Source organism: Plecotus auritus (genome assembly GCF_963455305.1).
Source record: "Plecotus auritus genome assembly, chromosome: 7".
Taxonomy (NCBI): domain Eukaryota; kingdom Metazoa; phylum Chordata; class Mammalia; order Chiroptera; family Vespertilionidae; genus Plecotus; species Plecotus auritus.
The window spans coordinates 51,533,760-51,551,627 of NC_137774.1; positions in this window are offsets into that span (position 1 = coordinate 51,533,760).

Consider the following 17,868-nt stretch of genomic DNA (forward strand, 5'->3'; position numbering starts at 1 on the left):
CCTCATACAATTATTCCTCATTAATATGCAATTTCATCATGTTAATTATTCTTTTTCTGTTCCAGCTTTTACGTTCAATAGTACTGACAACAGGTTAGAACTGTACTCTCCGATGTGATAGCCACTGACCACATATGGCTATTGAGCCCCCAAAATGTGACTGGTCTGAGCAAGATGCACTGGGAATGTAAAATACATGCCAGATTTGAAGACTTAGTACCAAGAAAATGCAAAATATCATCATAATGCTTTTTATATAGCTCACATGTTAAAATGATAATATTTTGGATTGTATATACTAAATAAAATGTTCTTAAATTTAATTTCATCCATTTTCTGTGCTTCTCTGTCCTGCCACGTGCCTGGGGTGACCTCTGAGGACTGAGTCCCAGACTTCTATGCTGGCAAATTTCCAGTTGAGTTCAACCAATGACTGGCCCCAACAGAAGATCTGAGGATGAGAAGGAGATGCTGGAACATTCTTCCCTCTTCTCCTCTCTTTACTTTAAGAAGCTGGCGCCTCCACGACTTCCACTTCCACCTGGTGGTTCTTCCTCCAACGGCTTCACCTTCACTGGGCTCCATTTCCATTAATCTCTTCTTATGACCCTGCCGCCAGAAAGACACCATTAACCAATTTTTATTTCCCCACTTCCCCCAACAGCCAACCTTTACTGCCCTGTATCCTTATTTCTTGTTTTCTGTGGCCACTGGGAATTCCTAATGTTGGCCAGCTCCATCGATAAATCAAAGTTTTCCCACCAATCTTGCAAACTGGTTTATCTGTTATTTTGCTTTCCATTTCCTTCATATTGGCTGAACTGGCCTATTTATCATCCTCCAAATATGTCCAACAAATATGTGTTTCAACACCTCTGTGAGATGCTGTTCTAGCCTTGAATTCCATGTTCCCTTTATCTTTCTCTATTGAAATCTTATGTTTCCAGCAAATCCCTTCCCTTATGATTGTGTTAGTCCAATTTTGTTACAAGAAACAGACTCCTTTAGCCAAAAGGCTAATCTGTTGCATAAGAAGTACAGGGTGAACTCACAGAACCTAGGGAACCACAGGTATCATGTGAGACTGGAGTCAGAGGTATCAGAAAATCAGACAACGAAGTTGCTCTCCCCTTCCCTGGGGCCCCAGGTCTCCATTTGTCTGCAGCTCTCTGCATGTCTGCTTTATTATTCTCACTCTCATTTTACTGACTCTGTATTTTGTATGTGTGATGGCTTATTTGTGCCATCATTTCCAGAGTCCAGTGGAAGCTGACTTCATATGTACTATATCCCAATATCCCAATTCCTTGGAGAGAAAAGCTGAGGAATCCAGTTGAGCCAATGGGTTGACTCCCCTGGGTCTGATGCCCACCCCTTGACCAGCCAACCCTGGAGACAGGCAGAAGGTACATGAGCACATGTGGAAAGAGCATGAATGGGCCTGGATAATATGATTGGCATCTCTGATATAGTAATCACCTCACACAGAGTGATCTGAACTTCCACATACCCTACTTACTATATTCACCTTATGCTGTAGAACTTTATTTATGTCTCACTTCCCCTCTAGGGTACAGGGAACATACTTGATGTCATGTTATGATTATCTTTCTCCAGAAAGCAGACTTTGAAATGTAGTTTATGTGCAGGATGCTTATTAAAGAATGTAATTAGTGGGAAAAAGAGGAAGGAAAGAAGATTGGGCAGAGGGAGCCAGTGAGCTGCATTGGAAGTCAAATGGCAGCCTCAGCCCAGGGCAGGGAGCTCTGGAGTGCGCATGACCAGAGTTTTTCTAGTTAAGCTAAGGTAGCCAGGCCTCTGTGCTTTGCGCCTGTCAGCCATCGGGGCATGAGCCTTCCCAGGAAGGGGTATGTATTTGTGCTAGAGGGCTGTCTGCAGCTGAAGCAGTCCTGGTGGGGTTAACAGCTGGAAGCTGTGTGCTCACAGCATACCCATCGCATGCCCATGTGCTGTCCCCTTTTATTGAAAGGGGATCTGGATGGCACAACACAAAGACTATACTACGACTGCAGTCTCCATTGTGCATTAACAATACATGGGTTTGTGTATCTGCTAGCTACTTCAAAGCAGAGAGACAGAGAAGGGGGAGTGAGTGAGAGAAGGAGAGAGAGGGGGAGAATGAAGATAATTGTTGGCAGAAAGAATAAATGGATGATATATACAAATAAATCATTTTTTAACAGATCTTACTGGAAAAATACAATAAAGAAAAATCCTAAGATTTGAAGTTAACGATGTGTACAATTCCAGATTTGCCACTCACTGTGACTTAAAGCAAGTTATTAAACATGTTGCCCCCCTTCTCTCCCTTCTGATTATAGCAAATACGCCCCTGTCTCTAATATTTGCGTGATTCAGAGAAGGAAGTAGAGATCCCTGTCCCATGTGTATGAGTAGGCACCTCAATCCACACAACTAAGCCCTATCCACATTCCTACTCCAACACTCTTTTTAGCAGCAGCCCTTTGGACATCCATGGACCTAGGTGTGTACCATGGTGATGTGGTCCACCCTCAGGTGAACAGACCCAGAAAGAGGCCTTGGCAGGCTCTCAGTGGCACTCCTCTTTGCCCACAATTTCCTCACTTTACCAGGAGGGGGACTGCGGAGGGAAAGTGGGCCCCTCTAAATTGTTAAGTGGCAGAAATCTTTTAGATCATCATTTCTCAGTGGCTTTGCTTAATTCCAGCAGTTCTCTATTAACTTCATAAAGTCCTGGATATTTTGCAAGATTTACAACTTTGCTTTGCAATATGTTTGTAATGCACATGACTATCCTATAGTTGATGGTTGTTCCTAATGTGTGGAGGTGACAGATGTCATTCACTACAGTTAAACTGGGAGTGATGTTGCAATACGGATTGATTTTATTCATGTTTAGTAAAGTGGTGAACATTCTTGTATTGTGATGCATTTTGCTTCCCTTCTGAGCCATTTTCATTTGGAAACTTGAATAATTTATCCTCAGACAATGAGCAATTTTATATATTAGATGTTGCCTTTATGTGAGTGAACTGGCTATTGTGTCAGGATGCCCATTCTGATCCTCAGACAGAAAAGTGGACTTTCTAGAGTGAGTTCTAGGCAACTGTCTATGGTCTGAGCTGGAAGGAGACATCAGTAGAAGCCCAAAGAGAGAGATTTTAAAAATGCAGTTGAAGCAAAACAAAAACTGTAACCAGAAAAATCAATGGGTCCATGCTACCTGTCACTACTCGAGCCAATTAAGCAGAGACAAGGTTGAATCATGTATGAGTATTTATTCCAATACTGCCAGCAATATGGGGGAGCAGCAAGTCAGCCACAAAAATCTGCTCTGCAGACCACCATAAGCCAGATTACATGGGGAAGTAGCCAAAGGGTATGCCAAGTGGGTAGTTAACAGTTAAGTAGAGGGCTAGGGATCTTCAAAGGGCTTGGTGATATGCAAGGGCTGGGGTCTTCAAAGGGCTGGCGATTCTGGTTTCTGTTAATCTTTCCATGATAATAGGCAGATCCAAATGGGAAGGATGGGCTGCATTTCCAGGTGAGCTCCCAGGTCCTGTGTGTGTAACTGCCAGCCAGGTTAGAATGTGCCTTCTTTAATCAGAACAAAACAATCACAGTTAACAGAGCATGACTAATATTTCTTACCATTCTAGCTGATTCCCCAACATTCTATTTCTGCCCCTATCCTTTCCCCACTGATATTCTTATCATCTCATATTTCTGAGATTAGTTTTACAAGAAAAATCTTATCCTGTTGGACTGCATTTTCTTCTGCCTTAAAAGCAGTTCTTGGGGATGGAATACAGAGAATTCAGCATCTCAAAAGAGGAAGACATTGAATATAGTAGCAAGCTATCAAACTACAAAAAATAAACAGGAGAAAATAGTCAAAAAGAATTCCCACAACCCAGACAGGTTGGGTAGCCAGGAAGTTAGGTTGGATAAGTCAAATCCAAAAAAACACTTTCTCATTTTACCTTGGGGATGGAGAAACCATCCAATTTGTTGAATGTTGTTTTCTATCAATTGAGAATTGTCAGAAAGATTAAAAGAGCATAGTTCTTAAAATTCCTCACAATTATGGTTATGCCACAATAGCAAATAATCTATTGCTGCCCAATTGTCTAGAACTGCCTCCCTGACCTGACTCAGCTCTTGATTTTTTCTGTGTATAACCCTGGAAGTGGCATTCAGGGCTTTTACCATGCTCCAAGCCAGTCGGGTCACTTCTACATTAAGGGAGCTTACCATTGCAGCCATAACAAAAATGGTTAAAGCAGTATATTCAGCAGGGCTCCCAGGGGGAGATCATCATGAGAAAGCCTCTTCTGGTTCAGACCCTGCGATGTTTCTGAGGCATAAATATGGTCAGTCCTCCCAAAGAACAAGCCTCCCTCCCCAGTGTTGTTGGCAGGGATCCTATCTAATAAAAGAGTAATATGCAAATTGACCATACCTCCGCTACACCCACCAGCCAATCAGGAATTAGTATGCAAATTAACCTAACCAAGATGGCTGCGGCCACGCAGCAAGCAGGAGGCTTGGGTTTCCCAGGCAATGGAGGAAGCCAAACTTCCCGCACACCCTGGCCAGCCCAGGCCTCCACTTAAGGCTACAAAGTTTCAATTATAGAAGATAAATAAATCCCAACAAAAATGGCTGTGGCCACGGAGTGAACAGGAGGCTTGGGTTTCCCTGGTGATGGAGGAAGCCAAACTTCCTCGCCGGCCCAGACCTCTGCTCCAGGCTACAAAGTTTCAATTATAGAAGATAAATAAATCCCAGATACCAGGGCTTCCACTTGGGTCACTGGGGGGTGTGGCTGGCCTACACACCACCACAGGCCATTCACCCAGGCTGCCCCACAACCCAAAGGAACCCCCACCCTGATCCAGGACACCCTTCAGGGCAAACCAGCCAGCCCCCACCTGTGCACCAGGCCTCTATCCTATCTAATAAAAGAGTAATATGCAAATTGACCATCACTCCAACACACAAGATGGCTGCCCCCATGTGATCAAAGATGGCTGCCCTCATGTGGACACAAGATGGCCACCACAAGATGGCCAGCAGGGGAGGGAAGTTGGGAGGGACCAGGCCTGCAAGGAAGTGAAGTTGGGGGTGATCAAGCCTGCAGGCGAGGACAGTTGGGGGGGACCGAGGCCTGCAGGGGAGGGAAGTTGGGGGGGACCAGGCCTGCAGGGGAGGGCAGTTAGGGGCAAACAGGCTGGCAGGGGAGCAGTTAGGCATCAATCAGGCTGGCAGGGGAGTGGTTAGGGGGTGATCAGGCTGGCAGGCAGAAGTGGTTAGGGGCAATCAGGAAGGCAGGCAGGTGAGCAGTTGGGAGCCAGCAGTCCTGGATTGTGAGAGGGATGTCTGACTGCCCGTTTAGGCCCGATCCCAGTAGGATTGGGCCTAAATGGACAGTCGGACATCCCTCAAGGGGTCCTAGATTGGAGAGAGTGCAGGCTGGGCTGAAGGACACACACCCCCCATGCACAAATTTCATGCACTGGGCCTCTAGTATATGAATAAACAGTCATCCCACATATCAGAAATCAACCGGCCAGCAGCTTAGTATGTCCATTACTGTAAGAGAGAGTGAAATTATCAGAACAATTTATATTGTAGTTATTAGATATTTAAAGACAATAACTAGAACATCTGATAAAAGTCAGACATTCAGCATAGAAAATTACTGCAGCTACCTTTAGAGAAAATATCCCTGCCCCAAATGAATAGAATAATCTTACCTAATAATAGACAAACATGTAAATTGACTGTACCTCTGCTACACCCACAGCCAATCAGAGTGAGTATGCAAATTAGAAGGCCAAAGATGGCGGGCGCCCAGCTGCTCAGGCCCGGAGTGGCCAGGCGGACCAGGACTCCTGCTATGAGAGGGAGCGGCGGGGGGGTGGTGGGGGGGGGAAGGGATGAAGGGATCTACGGGAGCGGAGTGCTGCAGCAAAGACTGCAGACTCCAGAGTCTGCAGCAAAGACGAAGACGGCAGTCTGCAGTGAAGATGAGAGACTCCGGCCGGAGTCTGCAGTGAAGACGAAGATGGCAGACTCCAGCTGGAGTCTGCAGCAAAGACAATAAGGCAGACTCTGGCCGGAGTCTACAGCGAAGCAGCAAAGATGAACCCGCTGGAGTCTGCAGCGAAGACAAAGAAGGCAGACTCTGGCCTGAGTCTGCAGCAAAGACGAAGAAGGCAGACTCTGGCCAGAGCAATGGCCTGGGTCCCGGGTGCCAGAGGAAAACTGGTGCTGGAAGCCAAGGAAAGGAAGGCCTATTGCACAAATCTCTTCATGCAATGGGCCTCTAGTTCTATATATTAGCCATCGGTGTCCCAACTCCTACTAGGCAAAATGGAAAGGTCGGTTCTACATAGGTTCCTCCATTGCCAGCTTCAGAGAAGTTGGAGTGGTGAGAAGCACGTCTCAGGGTCCCACCCATTTCTCCTCCAGTTGGCCAATCATCCTTGCTCTGTTTATGTCTGCCTAACTGCCTACCACATCCCCTCAAGGATCTTGGCTCTGAATTCTTTCATTGAAAAGGGACAAAGTGTCACTTCAGAAACTACTTCATGCTGAGGAAGGATGGAGTTTTCTTCAGAGCCAAGAGATCCTTGCTCTCTGTCAAAGGGATATGAGGCCTAGGGATGGATGGAGGTGGCAATGGTGTCTAGAGGTGGTATTCCCTAAGTGCAAGCAGGGCTTGTAGCCTGGTGGAGACAAACTGTGTTATAAAATGTAGTATTATTGGGCAAAAGTAAGAACAGCAAGAATTATGGCAAATGATCTGGTGGAAGGAAAAAAAAAAACATTTCAGTTCTAATAATTCCCTATTGAAACACAAATTTTCCCCTAAAATCACCCTCATTTTTATTAAAGAGCTAAATTAAGACCAATTTATTTACTGTATTAAGTCTAGTTACAAATTGGCCTGATCACTTGCTTGAATAACAGTTGATTTTTAAATATATGCTTTGCTGGAATTTCATGATGAAGCTTTAATTAGCCCCACAGGGCAAAGAAGCTGAGCCACCTAGCTGCCATCAGGCTTTCCTGCAATACCTGTAGACTTGGGTAATTTCCTCAACTTCAGGTCCCCAATGATGTCTTGAGGTTCCTGCCTTGCCATCTCTCAGGAAGGCAACCTTGTTCCTTACCTGGAAAGACTGCCATAAACCATGTGACCAGGCAAGGTACCAGGCTTTCTCCAAGGGGCTCTTATTGGCTTCATTCCTTAAAGCTTTCTAGTGACACCCAGAGTCCAGGCTTGTTAGACATGACATTCCAAAGTCCTTGTTAATAAAACCACAATTGGAAACTGGTTTTAATGAATTCATGCAAAGAAACGTATTGCCATGACTCACTGATTAAGAACTGCCAAACTCTGGAAGGATCAGGTAGGAAGAAAAATATATAATTTACCAAATGGCTTTAAAAATGCTTCCTTATATCTGAAAAACAAAAAATTTAAGAATCAGCAACACTTTCAACAAAAGTACCAAAAACTATAAAATTATTTTCAGTTCATTCAGTCCCGTGATCAATTTTTTGTTGTTGTTTCTTCTGATTTTTCCTGCCGGTACTTTTATAAATCCAGATACTCTAGAGTTCTCATAATTTTTATCCAGTTCAAAAGGGGATGATTTGAAAATGTCAGAGTCCTTTCCATAGATCCCTCAGAAGATGTAACATTTTTCTAAATGCATTATAACAAAGTGACTTTCTCTAAATGACAAGAATAAATTTAAAATAACAGAGTTATGGATTGATTATAATGCAAAGGACATGGAATCTTGTCCTTTCTGAAAAACACAATATTCCACAATATTACAACTAACATTTAGTTATAACTGAAAGCATATCAGAATCTATTTTAATAATCTCTATATATAAAAGCCTAAGTGACCGTTTGACCGTTCAACCAATAGCTATGATGCGCACTGACCACCAGGGGGCAGATGCTCAATGTACAGGCATGGAAACATGGAACAGACTGATGAATCACAGAGGGAAGGGGGTGGGAGTAGGGTGGGAAGATATTAACCAAAGAACTTATATGCATACTAGAGGCTTGGTGCATGAAATCGTGCACCGGTGGGGTCCCTCAGCCTGGCATGCGGAGATCAGGCTGAAACTGGCAGTCTGACATCCCCCGAGGGATTCCAGATTGCGAGTGGGCATAGGCCAGGCCGAGGACCCCACAGATGCATGAATCTGTGCACTGGGCCTCTAGTATGTATATATAAATATAATATAGTTATTATTCCTTCATTTGTCAAAGCTTCCCCATGTACCTTGTATAAAATGTTCCTTCATAAGGAGAGAAAACAAATCCTGTGTATTCCAGGGCCTATTGGAATGATCTAAAACCAATTCTAAGTCAAAAAAAGTTTCTTAAAATTCAAGCTGTAGGAAGGTTGTCAAACTTATTTTACCAAAAGTTATATTTCATTGTTATTATTAAACAGTATTAGACCATTCATTCAAAGTGACAAAAGGTATTAAATGCAAACAGACTCGCAAAACTTCAGTTCTAATTAAAATAACATAGTATATGATCACTTCAATAATTTATAGAACTTTTGCTTCCTAGACAAATACAGGAAAAACTTTATTTCCCTTTTAACAGACTAGAAAAGGACTAAATGAATTCTGTATTAGCTTACTTGATATTCATTTATCTAATTAAATTTATTATTCAGATTACTTATACTAGTAACTTCCTTTTAAGAATTCTCTTCACAATCCTTCTATTACCAAAACCATAGAATTTCTTTCCAACTAGTTAGAATTTTTAACTCTTAGAAACCTTAAATTTTAAGTGAAAGTACATACTTAACACTTCTCAGATTAGCAATACATTCACATTTTTAAGAGATAGATTTCAAATAAAACATAAGACATATTCATTAACAGATTTAAATCTATCCTCTCTGTAAGAAAAATCCAAAAGTAGACTCTCAGATCAATTAATATTTTAGTATCCTGTTATTTCAAAATATCTAGATATTTAATATTTTTACTATTTAACCCAGCAAACTCCAAAGTTTTAAATTACCAAGGACTTTGGGAAATTATGTTTAGACATATAATTATCACTGAAAAGCTTTATCATAATCCCTTCTTTTAGTTACATCTATCTATTATGTCTTAACAACTTTGAGATCTTAAAGCCAATTATTACTACCCAAGGCATTTTCTTGGCAAATTTTGTAACAGGGATAACTTGCAGGCTTATTCTTCTTTACAAAATGGGTGTGGCCCCCACTGCTATTTTGCATCTTGCTGAAGGGCATTTCTGCAGATCTACTCCTCCTAGGAAAAAGACTTGGGGGTTCTAGGAGGTTTCTATTTCCCATATTTTTCTTTCTAAATAGACTGTAACAATATGAAATCTTGCATATAAGAAGAGATCTTAAAAAAAACACAACAAGAGTAAATAAATGAGTACTCTCAAAAGGATGGGCTGGGGCATTAGACTTAGAATTTTTCTTTTTTTTAATCCTTACCCAAGGATATTTTTCTATTGATATTTAGAGAGAGTGGAAGAAAGAGAGAAAGACAGAGAGAAATATTGATGTGAGAGAAACAGATTGATTGGTTACCTCCTGCACAAGCTTCCACCAGGGCCTGGGAAGGGGAGGAGCCTGAAACCAAGGTACGTGCCCTTGACCAGAATCAAACCTGGGACCCTTCAGTCTGCAGGCCAACACTCTATCCACTGAGCCAAACCAGCTAGGGCATAGACTTAGAATCTTATCTCACATTAACCCAGCATAGCAAATGACCTTTGGTTCTGAGTGGTGTAAAGCCCAGATAGCAGAGACAGAGGATTCCCTATGTTCATAAACTGGTAAAGAGCAAACTAAGTCCACAAAAGATAGAAAGCAAGCAAAGAACTCTCACTAGCTAAGAGTTTCTGGTGACTGATGCCCTAAAGTTCCTGCAATCCCTGCCATGCGTTCAGCCTGCCATAAGCAGCTAGGTCCCCAGCAAAGTGGCATGTGCCCCATCCTTAAACAAATTAAACCAAACAACAAAGAGACACAAAGCAACAATCAACAAAGACACTCATATACAACTAGGGACCCAGTGCACAAATTCATGCACCCTGAAAGGAACTGTGGGCCGCAAGGCTGCAGTGGGCACAGGGGAGGGTCTTGGCCCATTCTCCATGCCCCTGCCTGGCCCCTCCCTTCACGGCTCCCAGTCCCCTGTCTGCTGGCAGCCCCACTCCCGCCACCGCCACTCCCACTCGCTGACAGTGCTGGCCCCTCTCACACCCACTTATGGCACCGAGCAATTGAAGTCAGTGCCAGCAGCGGGTGTGAGCGGGGCCTGCTGCCCCGATTGTCCCTCAGGAGCAGGAGGAGGTAGAGAAGTGGCTGGCAGCTGCCGCTCTCACTGCTGACGATGCCAAGTGATCAGGACCGGTGCCAGGTGCCAGCAGTGGGTGCAAGCGGCAGCTCTGGCACCGGCAGCGGGTATGAGTGGGGCCAGCACCAGCAGCAGGTGTGAGCACCCAGCAGGACTGCAGCGCATGGGAGCAAAGAATTTTCAGTGACCACCAGAGGCTCGCCCCAATGACAGAGACTGGTGCCCCGCCTTGGTCTGGTGCCCCCACTCACCTGCTCCACCATCCCCCTGAGGCCGATGCCCACCACATTCCGCGCTCTGCCTCCTGCTGCTGACACCCGCCATCGTCTGTGCGTGCACCCTGGTGGTCAGTGCACATCATAGCGACTGGTTGTTCAGTTGTTCAGTTGTTCCGCTGTTCGGTCTATATGCATATTAGGTTTTCTTATATATAGATATTTACAGCTGCACACAACCCACAGACGAGCTTCACACCATGCTCCTTGTCTGTCCTGCCACAGCCACCACAGAATGCCCTGCATAGAAAAAAGCACTGAAGCAGAGCAATGTCTCTCATCCCAGAGGGGATCAGGCTAAGGGCTCAGAGACCAGGCCAAGGACCACTGGAGGTCTCTTGCCATCTGGAGCTGATCAGATTCACCCAGTAAATAAATGCCTTAAGCCCAGACGAAAGGCAGTTCAATGCCTCCCATGCCATACACAGTACATGCTGCCTTACAAAGGAGCCCAGAGGAGAGCAACTGCTTCTCATGCCAGACAAGACGCTTGATTCTTCTACAAAAACACTTGATTCAACTTAGGTCTTAGGTGAGATGATGGCATTGCTGAGGACTCAAAACAGGAAAATCCCTGGCAGCGCTGCAAATAAGAGTCCAGGCCGCAGCCCCAGGAACCTCCAGTCCAGGCAGCAAGTGGGATCTCCAGTACTCACCGCAAAGGAGTCTCTCGCTTACATCCCTTCATAGTCGCCAGAATATGTAACCAGAAAATCAATGGGTCCATGCTACCTGTCACTACTTGAGCCAATTAAGCAGAGACAGGGTTGAATCATATATAAGTGTTTATCCTAATACTGCCGGCAATATGGGAGAGCAGCAGGTCAGCCATAAAAGTCTGCTCTGCATCCCACCATAAGCCAGCTGCTTATATTGGATAGAAGAACAAGGATTACATGGGGAAGTAGCCAAAGGGTATGCCAAATGGGCTGTTAACAGGTAAGCAGAGGGCTGGGGATCTTCAAAGGGTGTAGAGAGCGCCTGGGAAAGCACATGGGCATTCTTTAATTATTGTCAGCAGAACCCAAGGCGACAGGCAAAGCCACGCCCTGGGAACATGCTTTGCCAAAAAGGCAAGGGTGTTATCAGCTTGACCTTCATTTCAGCCCAGGTGTGGGATAGTGGGTTTTGATATGTAAATCCAGTCAATCACCCAGAATGCTCGGGCCTACTCAAGAATGCAAATAATCTCCTTTGTCTTGACTTTTGGTGAAACTTCCTGGTATTTGGGGCCATAAAATAAACACACTGCATGGGCTCTGGGTCACTGTCTCTCCAGCAGAAGAGGGCAGCGGTCCCACCCGGTTCCCAGCTTTTTCCTTCCATTTTGTGTCTTGTCTCTTTCTTTTATTTCTCAATCCCCAGCTGCCTCTACTCAGGAATTGGACCCGCTCTCTAGCCACGCTGGACGCGGAAAAGAGAGAAATATTGTTACATCAAAAGGGCTTGGTGATATGCAAGGGCTGGGGTCCTCAAAGGGCTGGCGATTCTGGTTTCTGTTAATCTTTCCATGATAATAGGCAGATCCAAATGGAAGGATGGGCTGCATTTCCAGGTGAGCTCCCAGGTCTTGTGTGTGTAACTGCCAGCCAGGTTAGAATGTGCTTTCTTTAATCAAAACAAAACAGTCACAGTTAACAGAGCATGATTAATATTTTTTACAATTCTAGCTGGTTCCCCAACATTCTATTTCTTCCCCTATCAAAACCTTCTTGTACATCAGGCAAAGGAAAAACCACATTTTTACTTGTACCATCAACAGTACTAGTGAGTTCTGCTGGTTAAGATGAGAGATCTGAGCTGCCAGGTGTTTCTAATTGAGCCTCTGAATAAAGAAAAGACACTGTCACAGCCAGCACTGGCTTCGGCTATCAACGGCTCAGGTAAATGGAAATAAAAATATTAGAAAAGTATTGGGGAAAAGTAAAGAAAAAAATAGCATTTATATTTTAACTCCCCACACAGTCCATACCTGCTTCTGGTGCCTCAACCTTCAAAACGATGGCTGTGTGGATGGATAGCAGCTACCTGGAGAGTCCTGAGAGAACATCCCTCCTCCTGATGCAGACACAGATAAGAAGGGAGTTTGTGGCTTAAACTCTCAAACATGAAATTCAATAATTCATTTTTAAATGAACAGATCAAAAAAGGAGTTTGTCCGAGATGAATGGAATAAACTCCTCTCCTGCCTCAGCCCCTCCTACACATCAAGCCCTGACCTCCAGGAGCACCCTGAGTCCTGGACCGCTTCATGTTAATTTCTCAACTGGGGGTTATCACACCAGGCACAGACATGGAGAACGTGGCTCCAGGTGTGGGTAGACTTGGGGTTTGACTGCTCAAAGGTTATGTTCTTCTGGTTTTTAGAGACCTACTTGGTGTCTGAGACAGGTCCTGTGCATTCTTGCTATGTCTCTGAGCCAGGAGTAGGGTTCATTTTTATGAACTTGAAAATGTTTTGAGGATCCCAGCTGTGCAAAAGAAATTTCAGTAACAGCTTTACACCTCACTAGGGCCAAAGACACATCTCCAATCCTTCATCCCCATCAGGACAACTTAGCCTTAGCCCCAGCTTATATCTCTGTGCCCAAGTCTCAATGCCCCAGGCTTGCCAGGCTGTCACAGCATCCAGTGAGGCTGGGGAGCAGGGGGCGGGGTGGTACAGCTACTGGGGGACTCCATTACTTCTATCAAACTTTGTTTGTCAATTTCATTATGTGCTTGCAGGTGACTAATGAGGAGGGGGGTCAGTATCAGCTGACTGCTGTATGGTGCAGTCCAGTTCCAGTGCACTTCCAGGATTCCCCACTCCCTCCTCTCTCCCCTGCTCTCTCCTCTCTTCCTGCACCCTCCTCTCCCCTCCTCTCCTTCCTCCCCTCTCCCCTCCTCTCCCTTTTCTCTTGCTCTCTCCTCCCTCCCCACTTCCTCCTCTCTCCCTACTCCCTCCTCTCTCCCCACTCCTGATCTCCACTACTTTTACTCTTACCTTCTCAACTCACAGCTCCAGCCTTGCAGGCTAGGTGAAGTAGCAGCCCCATGGAGTTGAGAATACTTGCCAATTACTGATTCCATGTGGCCATGCCATGAAGCTGTCAGTGAGCAAAAAATAAGATTCAGGCAAAAAAGAGGATGAGAATCACAATGCTTCCGGGAAACCCGTTGATATCATCAAGGGTATGTTTTGCTTAGTCCTAGGCTTCATCTGTCAGTAACATTTAAGAAATTAAGAAAGCATTATCTTTGAAGTGATCCTGGGATAGTAATGAAAATACACACACACACACACACACACACACAGAGAGACACACACACACAATTTAAATCTACAAAGCAGGTTTGCTTTCTTTTGATTAGAAGAAAAAATAGGTTAAATTTAAGGTCATCTCTCACCAAGAGAGAAGAATCAGAATGCTCTAATGATTAAGTGCAAATCCCACAAACCTTTTCCACTTTCATAGCCAGGTGCTTCTTTTATTCTCCAGTTTTCCTATAAGCGTTTTCGGACATTTCCTCCTGTGCGGTTTCCTTTCAAAATCTCTTCATCCAGCTGCATTGCTTTTGACCATCAAGTCACGGTGAGATTGACAGATGCTGACCATTGTTAAGCTGCTACTGAGTGCTGGTTACCTTAGAAATGCAGCGAAAACAAAGACAGGAATGCTAAGGAGCCCTAGGGATCCCTGCCCTCTGGGCTTCAGAAAACTAGTGCAGTCAATGAATCTGAGCCCTACACATCCATCATGCTGATGGGTGGCTGCATCTTCAAAAAACAGATGAAGAGAGACAGTAGCTGGGGAGAAACAAGTGGATTGTTACCAGCAGTTCCGAGGCAGAAAGCTCTGTGCTGCTTTGAAAAAGTCAATTTCTAACTTGTGATATTATGTGCAAGAGCCACGCAACCGGAAGTGTTTTGTGTCTTGACCTGTGAAAAGAAGTCTATTAGCCCTCATCAACCGCCCACCATGCAGCTGCCTGGAACTTAGCGAGCCCAGAATGCTGAGGTCTCCCAGTTCAGGAAGGAACACTGTCTCTGGGATCAGCAAGGTCTGCAGTAGCAACATTGTCATTCCGTGGTGGGAGAGGGGCGCCCCCTCTTAATGAGAAAACGGAGCACTGTTTTCATTTTTAATTGCTGGGGCTAATTAAGCCGCAGGCTCTCGCAGACCTGGGCCCCATGGGTGCCCGTTCCCAGGCGCTTCTGCAGAGCCTCCCACCTGCACGCCACCTGGCGGGCCCCCTGCTGCAACCAGCGCGGCCCCATTCCCATTAAGAACTTCATTACAGAGCTCCCTTCAGTGCCCTAGCATGGGCTCCTCGGGCTTCCTAGGGGAATTGTGAGGGGGCGTTGTTCAAGCCTTCAGAGGACAAAGTGGAACTGGCACATCACAAGGGCAGCCAAGTGTTAACATGTGCCCGGAAAATGAAAATATTCAAATCCACCAGGAAAACCAAGCAATCAAAGCTTCTTTTTCACTGAGATGGAAGGGTCCCTCTCTGATCCCTGCAAGCCCTGGGGTGAGGCATGGGTGCTTGGTCTCACACAGTAACCAGGACACATCATGGCAACCACAGAGTCTCCTGAGTAGCTACATATTTTTCCAGCAATATCATGTTCATTGCTGTTTTCACAGAATTCATTGTGGTATTTGGAGAAAAGACAGAAAGTAAAGAAGGATGAAACTGGGAAGAATGGGGAATTTGTAATACTCTTTAGTTGCTTATCACATCCCTCATCTTAAAGCCCTTTTTATAATGAGAATAAAGAAAATAAGACATGTTCTTTCTTTATTATGTCTTAATTCTATATGCATTCCTTATATATCTAGACAGCAATCTATACTAATAATAGGGCAATAAGCAAATTGGTCAGTATGCCATCATAGTAATGACAGAACAGCAGGCTGTGTGTGCAGCAGGCGCAGCTGGGCGGGGACTTGCAGCATCAGGGATGGGATGGGTGGGGCTGCGGCAGAGAGGCCTCTCCACACGCCTGTGCTGGGGGTCCGCAGGCGTGCAGAGAGGCCCCTCCACCGTGGCCCCAGCCAGGGATCTGCAGGCACACAGAGGTCTGCAGGCCTCCGCTGTGGCCCAGCCTGGGAGTCTTCAGGCTTCCTCTGGCTCCAGCCTACCTCTTTGGGGCAATTCATCAAGGAGCCCTGAATAGGTGAACGGGGCCTACCTCTTTGGGGCGATGGATCACGGGGTTCCCTCACTGTGACAGGGCACAGGCCTGGCTGGGGAACCACCCCCTCAGGCCCTGAGTGCATGAATTTCGTGCACTGGGCTACTAGTCTATATAAATAAAAGGCTAAGTGACCTTCCTACCGTCAGGTACCTATGACTCACACTGACCACCAAGGGGCAGATGCTCAATGCAGGAGCTGCCAAGCTGTGGTGACTTGGCAGCTGTGGTTCTCGGGTGACACACCCCAGAACCAGAGAGGAGGGAGCCCGATTCCTTACAGGGCTGCCCGATTCCAGCTTCAGCCGTGGGTTATGTTGCTGCTGGGGCACTGTCAGCCCCAAATCTGGTTAACTGCACACTTGCATTTGCATTCCACACTCTCTACGACAGTAACTTTGCAGAGTGTCCTCTCGCATTCTGGGACCCCTATCTATCAATCTATACAAAAGTCCAAGTGACCGGCCGTACGTCCGACACGCACTGGCGATTTAAAAATAAACGTTGACTCACGCATGCATGATACATATAAAGCTCTTGCTAGTGCCAATCTCAAGAGTGTGTTTTGATCTGTCATTGTTGATCATGAATTTTGTTGTTTTTGTGACATTCTGAAGCTAAAAGAAAGTGACATCATCAACAGAATATGTCTGAAGAACAACTATTGGCACAATGTACCTCTGAAGCTGATTTCTTCTATTTAATTTCCTTTCAATGTGCACAAATCTGTGCACCAGGCCACTAGTAGATATATAAATAAACATTTGCTAGCTATATAGATATTGAGAGAGAGAGAGAGAAATATTGTTTTTGTTTGTTTGTTTGCTTGAGTTTTGTGAGGTGTGTGTGTGCGCGCGTGCGCGCGCGCGCGCGCGCGCGCGCGCGCGTGTGTGTGTGTGTGTGTGTGTGTGTTTTAATGGGCACAAGCTTTCTAGCTTCAATTAAAAAAAAATACTGCCAGCCAGTGTGGCTCAGCCGTTGAGTGTTGACCCAGGAGGCAAGAGGTTGCCGGTTTGATTCCCAGTCGGAGCACATGCCTGGGTTGCAGGCACCATCCCCAATAGGGGTGGGTACAGGAGGCAGCTGATCGATGATGTTCCTTTCTCATTGATGCCTTTATCCCTCTCCCTTCATCTCTCTCTAAAAATCAATAAAAACATATTTTTTAAAAAAATTACTTATTTTTGTTTTGGGGGCATAGGGGTGGGAAGAGTAAGGGACTGAAATAATCAGCCTGTCCAAACACCAGACTTGAGGCAAGAGTAAAATGAAGACTCCTAGACCATGTCTCCCTATTCCTCCCAACTCTACTCCTGGGAGCAGCCACTCCTTCGCCACCTCTTGAGCCTAGGGGTGGGCACACCTATAGCACAATATGCCTCTGTGAGGAGAAACTAGTAAAGGGATGGATGTACACTACAGAAGCAGGCTCCAGGCTGTTTGGGCACCTCATTTACCAATCTCAGATACCTAGACCTTGGGGGTGAGGGATAGAGATGTGGGAAAGACAGCTCTGAGTGGACATGAACCTTTGGCTCTGGGGGCCTCTTACTCCATGAGAAGGATCTCAACAAGAAGAAAAGCAGAGTAAGTTCAGGGCTCAGGGATGGGTCCTGGGTGCCCATCTCTAAAGGCCACACTGGACCAGAGTTTGAAAATTACGTGGTGTATGTTTACTTATTCAACAAATATATTTTAACTTCTGCAATGTCCCATGAAATATACATATATGCTACATACAAAAATGTGATGGTGGCTAATCATACAAGATAAAGTGATACTTTTTCCACCCATTGATTTTAGAGAGAGGAAGGGAGAAAGAGAGAGAGAGAGAGAGAAGAAAGAGAGAGAGAGAGATGCTGATATGAGAGATGAGAAATATCAATTGGTTGCCTCCCACATTCACCTGACCGGGGATCGAACCCATAACCTGAGTATGTGCCCTGACCTGGAATCAAACCCACCACCTTTCAGTGTATGGGACGACGCTCCAACCAACTGAGCCAC